Source organism: Pteropus vampyrus, unplaced genomic scaffold, assembly GCF_000151845.1.
Source record: "Pteropus vampyrus isolate Shadow unplaced genomic scaffold, Pvam_2.0 Scaffold292, whole genome shotgun sequence".
In the NCBI taxonomy this organism is placed as follows: domain Eukaryota; kingdom Metazoa; phylum Chordata; class Mammalia; order Chiroptera; family Pteropodidae; genus Pteropus; species Pteropus vampyrus.
The window spans coordinates 574,047-582,514 of NW_011889073.1; the positions used below are offsets into that span (position 1 = coordinate 574,047).

Genomic DNA, 8,468 nt, shown 5'->3' on the forward strand with positions numbered 1-8,468 from the left:
CATTCATTCATCCACTTACTCATTCAAAAAATAATTCGTGATCTCTCTCTCTATGACCCAAGCACACAAATAAGTATGACTAGGTCATAGTGCCTTCTATGGCTGGCTTGCAGCCTAGAGTGGGGGGAGAGATGAATAAGTCAATTATACAGCTGAGAACTAATTAACACAATGGAGGAGTTTAGGGATGTGTGCAGGGCGTAGAGCTAGAGAAGGCTGTGGGGATTGTAGGCAGCACCAAGCCCAGGGGCTCAGGCAGGGGGAATGTTGGGAAGGCAGTCAGGACGCAACAGCCCGAGAGCCGCACTAAGCCATTCGACCATCATCCTGCAGGTTGTGTGACGCTTAAAGGAAGTTAAGAGGATATCAGAAAAGCAGCTTCCCGGAGTCTGCAGATGGGCTTTCCCCGCTCCTTCCAAAGGAAGAAAAATGGAGGACTTGGACCAGGTGTACGGTTCTCCTAAGTGGCGATATCGCCCCTAATACTTGCCATGGTAAGGCATTTTACTGTCTCTGCTTTATCCAAGATTAGAAATTCAGGTGAACTTGTGGGTTTTTAGGGAGATTGCTTTGCCTGACATTGTCAGTCACTGTTCTCTGCTAGCAAACAAATGGTTCCAGCAGCCTGGGAGATAATTATCACATTTAATACATATAGTGTTATGACATATTTAGACTTGGCCTTTTGTCTAAAAACTGTAAGTTTGAGGATTTCTTACTGACATTGCTCACTTTACTGTGAAACACGTGTTGAGGCTGTCTGCTGGCACCTTCTTGGGAGTTTATAATGGTCCCTTGAAGGCCCCAGCCAGGGGGTCTGCGTCACAGAATGTCGCAGTCACTACAGGGGCACCCTTTTGGCGAGATGAAGGCTGAGCGTTCATCTGAAGGAATCAGGAGAGCGCAAGCAATGCACGCTGTGGCGTGAACGCCTGGAGATCGGTTCAGAGGTACCTCCGAGCTAGGAAAGGTGCTGGATGCTGATTCTATAAGAACGGCCATGTCCAAAGACTATGAAACTCAAAATCCAGCAGAATGACATACAGAAACGTTCCCAGCCATTTGCTGTGCCTTTTATTATGAAATCTTGACTATTCTCCTGATAGTAAAACTAAAGAATTATACCACATGGGGTGGATCTGGGCAGGATAGTTCATGACAGTAGCATTTTATAGCAGGAATCCTAAAGATGCCTGGAATGCAAGGTAAATCCCTCTCTGGCTAAAGTCAGCAATTACTAGCTACATTCACATAGTTTTTGGTCCAAAGCTCACTTCAAATGATGAAGATCAGTGGCTGAAATATTGTGATATTGCTGTGGGACTATTGGCTAAAGGGAGATAGATAGATAGATATATACATACATACATAAATACATACATATGTATGTATGTAACGTACGTACATACATACATACATACATACATACATAGATGATGGATAGGGCAGCTTCACCAGGTGCATGAAAAGCCTTTTAGGTAGGAGCTGGTTCATATAACTAGGAATAGTTTGTCAGTGGGTAGATCCTAAAAGCCTGATGTCTGGCTATTGTCTAGAGCAGCGGTCCCCAACAGGATCCCGTCATTAGAGCCACATGGTCCTCAAAAGATCACTCTCCCGTTTAGCTGCTTTTTGCCCCCACGACAAGGTTCCGACTCCCTGGGTGGCACACAGGCGCCTCACGAGCCACCTCCATTGTGCCTGTCCCGCCTCCCCTCCCTTCAGCCCTGTTCCCTCCTCTTGGTCTGGTAGCCAAGCCAGACCACTCTTCTCCCCGAAAAGATCGCGTCCTCTCACATCCGCCTCTCTGCCTTCACATGCTCTCACCGCCTGGCATGTCCTTTCCCTTCTCCCTCTGGCAAACTTCTACTCCACCTGAAGCAACAGCCTGACTCAGTCCATTCCGGCTGCTATAACAAATACCGTAGACTGGATGGCTGTAAGACAGAAATTTGTTTCTCACAGTTCCAGAGGCTGGAAGTCCAAGGTCAAGGCGCCAGCATGGTCATGTTCTAGTGAGAACCCTCTTCCTGGTTCACAGCTGGCACCTGCTCACTGTGTCCTCACACAGCGGATGGGGTGAGGGATCATCATCTTTGGGGATCGTTATTTCGACATATCAATTAGGGGGGGGGGCACGTTCAGACCATAGCACAGCCTAAATGTCACCTCCTCTGTGAGGTCTTCTCCACCTCCAGAGGCAGTCGGGCATTCCCTCATGTGCTTCTGGGGCACGGAGCACACTGTTCTCATTCTACTTTCGAAATCTTCAGTTTAATAACACACTCTTTATCAATCATCCTCAATGGCCTGGGAAGAGCCAGAGGCAGGGATCACATCTTGCTCATCCCTGTAGACCCAATACCCTTGCATTGTGCCCGGCATTCGGCTGGCACGTGATTGTTTCGATAAGCTTCAGCTGTCAATGATGATATCAACAGGTATTCTGTTTACTGTCTACTTGTCCTCTGCCTGGTTATTTGCTAAATGAACCAATGAATGCAGCTGTTAAAATGCATATATGACCCCAGGAGAGGGTGGGGGCCTCTGGGAGGCCTCCTCCCTCCAGTAAACAAGAGTGAGATAACTTAATTGTCATCTTGGACTGAGACCCAGGATGAGGAAGTCCAGGCTGATAAACTTTGGTCAGCCAGAGGCCACTGTGGGAGCCTCCCGAGGTGCAGGTCGGGGGACAGGGCGCCCTGAGGTTGGGCTCCTCAGGACGGAGGGGCAAGGAGAGCAGCCCAGTCAGAGCCAGGGAGGAGAGGGGATACAGAGCTTAGTGAGGATGGTAGCCTTGTGTCTGCCTCTTTACCTCTAAAACTGAGAAACATTCTTGTGTGTTGGATACATCCTCGAAAGAATGGAATAGCAATGACCTCTAATAACAGCCATGTAAAAGTTCATCATCTCACATACAAACGCACCTGAGGAAAACAGAAAGTACGGCCAGTTGGCCTGAAGATGGTTTGCCCTGCCTGTGGAAGAGAAGGGGAGGAGAAGAAAAATAAGGATTAAAAAATGACCAGAGACTTTGAAAAATAAATCATCGCTGTTTAGAATCTACCCATGGCATCAACATTCACAGTTGCTCTTCCAGAGGCCTGGCCTAGCTGGAGCTTGGCGTTGCCTGACACCTTCTGTTTATCTCTTGGTTTATCTCTCAGAGGGAAATATTTGGGGAAAGCGAACTCCTCGCCTTCCGCTAAAGTGCCTTAGCAACTACATTCGGCAGGACTCCCGGCTGGCCTGGAGGCGGGCGGCCCTCCAGATAACCAGTGTCAGAAAACCTGACGCCAGTAAGTCCCCATCCTGAATCTGGCTGCACCTAGGATTAGAACGTGTCCTGGTATACTGTGACTAAAATACAAAGAGTCTGCCATACGGTGACATTTCAGTGTCATGACGGGTTGTTTATAACATCGTTGAAGAATTTTTTCCGTAATAAATTTGTCCTGTCTACGGCCATGCCACCCTGAATGAGCCCGATGTCGTCTGATCTCGGAAGCTAAGCAGGATCGGCCTGGTTAGTACTTGGATGGGAGACCACCTAGGGAGACCACCCAGGTGCTGTAGGCGTAAAAAATAAAAAATAAGGGATTGTAAGCTGACCAGGTCCTTGCAGTCTGTGAGGTCAACCAAGGGTTGCCTCGCCTAAAAAATAAATAAATGAATAAATTATTCCTGAGGACCTTGAATCCTTTCCCCTGTTTGTGTCTCGAAACAGGGACGGCCTCGGCCCTTCCTCGGCCTGGGAAATGAGGCCCTTCCGGCCTCTTGTCACCGCCATGCAGTTTTCCCATCCCGAGCATCACAGGGGACAAATGGGGAGAAGGGAGGCCCTGCTTCCACAGGGTGCCCTCTGTTTGGGGATACATTGGCCCAGGGCTCAGAAGTAAACAGGAGACACACCACTCCTTTACTCCAGTTAATAATAATAATAATAATAATAATAAGTATTCTAATTTCTGACTGCTTATGCTGTGCCAGGCCCTTTACTAAGCACTTTCCATACCATCCCATTTAATCCTCAGACCAATCCTGTGGGATTGTCATCACCATCCCCATTTTTCAGACCTGCCTAGTCTCCCAGCTACTACATGGCAGAGTTCAGTTTCCAAGATCCTAACTTCTCCAACCCTTCAACTCCCTCGAGAGTACCTGGTGGGCTGATCCTGATCCTTGAGCAGGGGGCAGTTGCCATACGCCATGGGGATCTGTCAGGTCACCCCCTGCCTTGTAAATCCTGGGCCTCTTTACCCTTCCCCCCATCCATTCTCACCACCAGGACCCATCTCAACCCCCCACACCCGAGGAAGCGTCCCCCGATTCTGCCAGGGTCCATGGACCAACCTCATCCCGAGTGCTCTCTCATACCCCCAATACTTGACGCTTGAAGTATGATCTATGGACCGGCTGCCTTGGCGCCGATGGGAAGAGATGTGGATGCTCAGACCCTACCCCAAATCCACATTTTAGCAAAACCCAGGTGACTCCAGTGCACGGGACTCTCTGTAATCTGCTTCACTTATCAACAGTTTCACATGGTTCTAGAGCTGTTTGTTTGGTGGCTCTTTGTCTTTTTGGCGAGATTATAAGTGGAATCTGGGTTTGCCCCAATCACTGGAGACTGTCCAAATTGCATGCTGGAACTAGACCTGATAATTTGGGGTCCTTGCCCCACAGGGATCACATGGTAACGCCTGTTGACTGGCAGCCCAACCATCAGCAGTATCTCAAGAACCCAGTGGCCTCTGAGGCACCACCACCCTTGGCCTTTGTTTGGGTACCAGAGGACTTTGGGGCCCTGCAGGGAGGTTCCTGAAAGAAATGACACCTTGATTTTTTTTTTTAATACTAAAAGACCCAGCCCTACCCTGGCATCCTCCCCCAAGGCTGCCCCTCTGACCCCACCTCTGTCCCAAATGCCCTAATCCCTGTGCATGCTTGGTGGCACAGCAGCCGGAATCCAAGAGGAGCCACCTCCTCAGGGCTCTGTAATTTCAGAGTTTTTTCCCCTGTTGGGGAAAACTTCACGGGAATCCCGTGGCCTCCTTCAGGTACTGTCACTACCTCTCAAACGGCTCTCACTTTTTAAAATCGCCTGCTTAACGCATGCACCAGCCCTTAGAGAAAAACGGTATGTTTACTCTTTGTCACTTCCTGTGGGCAGGGTGGGGCCCAGGCCAGACTGCTCTGCAGCAGTTTCTGTGATTCACTCTGGGAGGGAGGGCCTTTCAGCAGGGAGGGAAGTGATTCCTGTGGTCTTGGAATGCAGGTATGGGTGTATCTTCAGAAGGGTTTGCTGATAAAGGAATTGTGGGAAGGCAAACCAGCTACAAAAAGCATAGTGTGGGTGTGGGTGTGGGTGTGTGTGCACGTGTGTGTGTGGCATAGGTGTGTATGGGTGGTGTGTGTACTGTGTGTATGTGTGGAGTGTGTTGTATGCACCTCCTCTGGATAGATTCAGTTGTTAACATAGTGCCTTGCCTGACTCCCCACGAAAGCCAGTTCCAGGCTTTCAGGGTGCAGGCGTGGAGGGCTGATCCTCAAGTCAAGCCCAGGGAAGCTGCTCTCCATGCAGCACAAGCCCAGGTCTAGGACAAGGGAGCTCTGGGTCTAAGATGGCAGTTGCATTCCTTACATTTGCAAAGCCCTCGAGCCTTGGCTCAAGTGAGCCACCAGTCCCAGACCAGCCCGGAGCAAGGCTGAGGACAGCGCCATAGTGGAAGGCAGCAGCTGGGTGGAGAGTCCACATCTGGGGTGGTGACGATTCGTGTGTGAGGGCTTTCTTTTTCCCTTCTCTATTTCAGAGGGAGTGTGGAAGGGTTAGGAGTGTGGAGTCCGGAGCTAGTCTGTCCGGGTTCCAACTCAGTTCTGACACCTACTAGATGCAGAGTCTTTGGAAAGTCGCTTAACCTCTCTGTGCTTCAGTTTCTTCCTCTATAAAATGGACAATAATAGCATCTGCCTCATAGGATTGCTGTGAGGATTAAAAGGATTATTCGTGTAAAGAATTTAGAATGGTAGCCAGCATATAGTAAGCACTCCATATTAACCATCATTCTTTGGGAACCAGAATCAATGTCCTAGAGAGTATCAGGGATGGGGCGGGGGAAGCATCTTACTCTTCTGAAACCCAAGAGATAAAGCTCATCCAAAGATTCTTCTACACTGTGAAAAAGAAGAAAAAGACCAGCACACATGTCACTTCCTGTTGTCGGGGACACATTTTCAGATTCTGTGGAAGTGCGTTAGCAAACCCCTAACTCTACTTCAGGGAAATAACTTACCTTAGGGAAATGTTAAACCTACGGGCTGGTTCTCAAACCTTTATACATTTTCATTTTTAGAAATAACTTTATGGTTTGTTAAAATTGAAAGAATATCGGCATTCTGAACCTATACTCAAGAGTTTTCGGTTGATATTTCTATGTAAAACATATGGCTTTGAGGAGGAGGGACATGTGTCAAAACTACGTGTATTTGGATTTCTGTCTCTTTTTACAATAGCTGTAACACCAAACATCAATTCGCTATTTTCAGAGCCTGCCTGCCTTGAATCTATTTAAAATCCATGTAATTGGATGATGCAACACTATATTAATCTTTGTGCATTCATGCACTCAATAAGCATTTATTAAGTATCTACTACATGCCAAGTTCTGTGTTAGATGCTACTGAAGTTGTAAGATGCAAGAGATCTAGGGCCCTATCTCGGAGAGACTATAACCAGTACACAACATGCATACACTATACTGGAATAGAATCAATAAAAGAAGTATACACAACACTATAACATGTTCTCTTCAGGATTAGCTAACTAGTTTGAAATTATAAAACCAAATCCAATAACATTTCTGAATGTAGACACGGTTTCTGTTGAGACGCTTGGAGGCATATTCACTATTCACTGGGAAAGGGCGATACTTTAGAGCAGTGGTCCCCAACCTTGTTGGCACCAGGGACTGGTGCTCCTATGAGAATCTAACGCCTGATGATCTGAGGTGGAGCTGAGGCGGTGACGCTAGCGGTGGGGGTGGCTGCAAATCCCTGGCCCACTGCTTACTTCTTGCTGCGGTTCCTTCTGTGGCCCGGGGGTTGGGTATCCCTGTTTTAGAGGCTCAGAGAGAGAGAGAGTCACAGTCACACAAACCACAGCCTGACAACCCAAACAGTGGTAATAAACTGAGAAAAGGAAAGAACTTTGTCTCCTTAGGCAAATGATTTCTTAGGTGGTGATGAAAAGCCAACACAACATTTTAAAAATAGAATAACATTCCCTTTTGTAAACACTGTTTACTATGATATCATGAATTAGTGTAAACTCCATGTCTACTTCTTGTACCAAGAAAACACACTGCTTTCACAAAACAAAAAAAGCACTCTAGTTCTTTAGAGAAAAAGGGACTGTTGTCACTTGCAACCTATTGCCTAGCAACGAAACAGCAAGGCCTCACACCTTTCCCCCCGTCTTAGACACACACGGACTCACCCTCCCTGTTCATTCTTCCTGACTTACGAATACAGTGTTCTTTTAATAGGGTCTGTGGTTGGAACAACTAACTGAGTTTTCAGGTTTTATTTTAAAACACCAGTCATTATGAAGTCCTGCCAATTGCTAAGAATTCAATCATATAGTCAGAGTGTGTGAAAAAGCCATGATATAGTAAAATAAGAAGGTTCCTTTGCTTGCTTGCTTGCTTGCTTGCTTGCTTGCTTGCTTGCTTTCTTTCTTCCTTTCTTTTTTCTGTTTTCTCACATAGCCCTCCCCTTGCTGAAAGTTTCTCAGGAGTGTCGCTCTTTGCCTGTTCGCCAGGGGCTTTCATGTTTAGTATGAAAATAAAATCATGCGTCCACGCCCATGCTGCCCTGAACAAGCCCCAAACCATCTGACCTTGGAAGCTAAGCAGGGTCGGGCCTGGTTAGTATTTGGATGGGAGACCACCTAGGAAAACCAGGTGCTGTAGGCGTAAAAAATAAAAAATAAGGGATTGTAAACTGACGAGGTCCTCGCAATCTGTGAGGTCAACCAAGGATTGCCTCTCCTAAATTAAAAAATAAATAAATAAATAAATAAATAAATAAAAACTAAAAAAAGAAAAGAAAATCATGCAACATAGTGCCTCCTTTCAGGTGCTAAATCCATCAGTGAAAACCCAAGTCCGTTTCAATGCCACGCATTCATTTCCTTGCCTGATGCCAAGTCAAAACGACAAGTCCTCCCACTTTCAGACGTGTGTATAACAGAGCCATTGGACACAATGTTTGGAGCAAGTTGCTAACCAACATTCTATAGAACAGAGTGTATTCAGTGATATGACTCACAGATAAATTACTTCACCCTCGTGGACCTCACACTGGGTGTGCCATTTGCTCTAGATTGACTCAGTGCTTAACCCTTCCAGGTATGGGGAAATTCCTCTTTTCGTCCACAAAGTCTCAAACATTTCTGAGCGGTGGCAAGG

General features: G+C 47.0%; 2 pseudogenes; both read left to right on the forward strand.

Moving 5' to 3' along the window:
• The first annotated feature begins 3,457 nt into the window (after window positions 1-3,457).
• LOC111729952 lies at window positions 3,458-3,579 on the forward strand (annotated as a pseudogene).
• Window positions 3,580-7,854: 4,275 nt separating this feature from the next.
• On the forward strand, window positions 7,855-7,973 carry LOC111729954 (annotated as a pseudogene).
• Window positions 7,974-8,468: the final 495 nt, after the last annotated feature.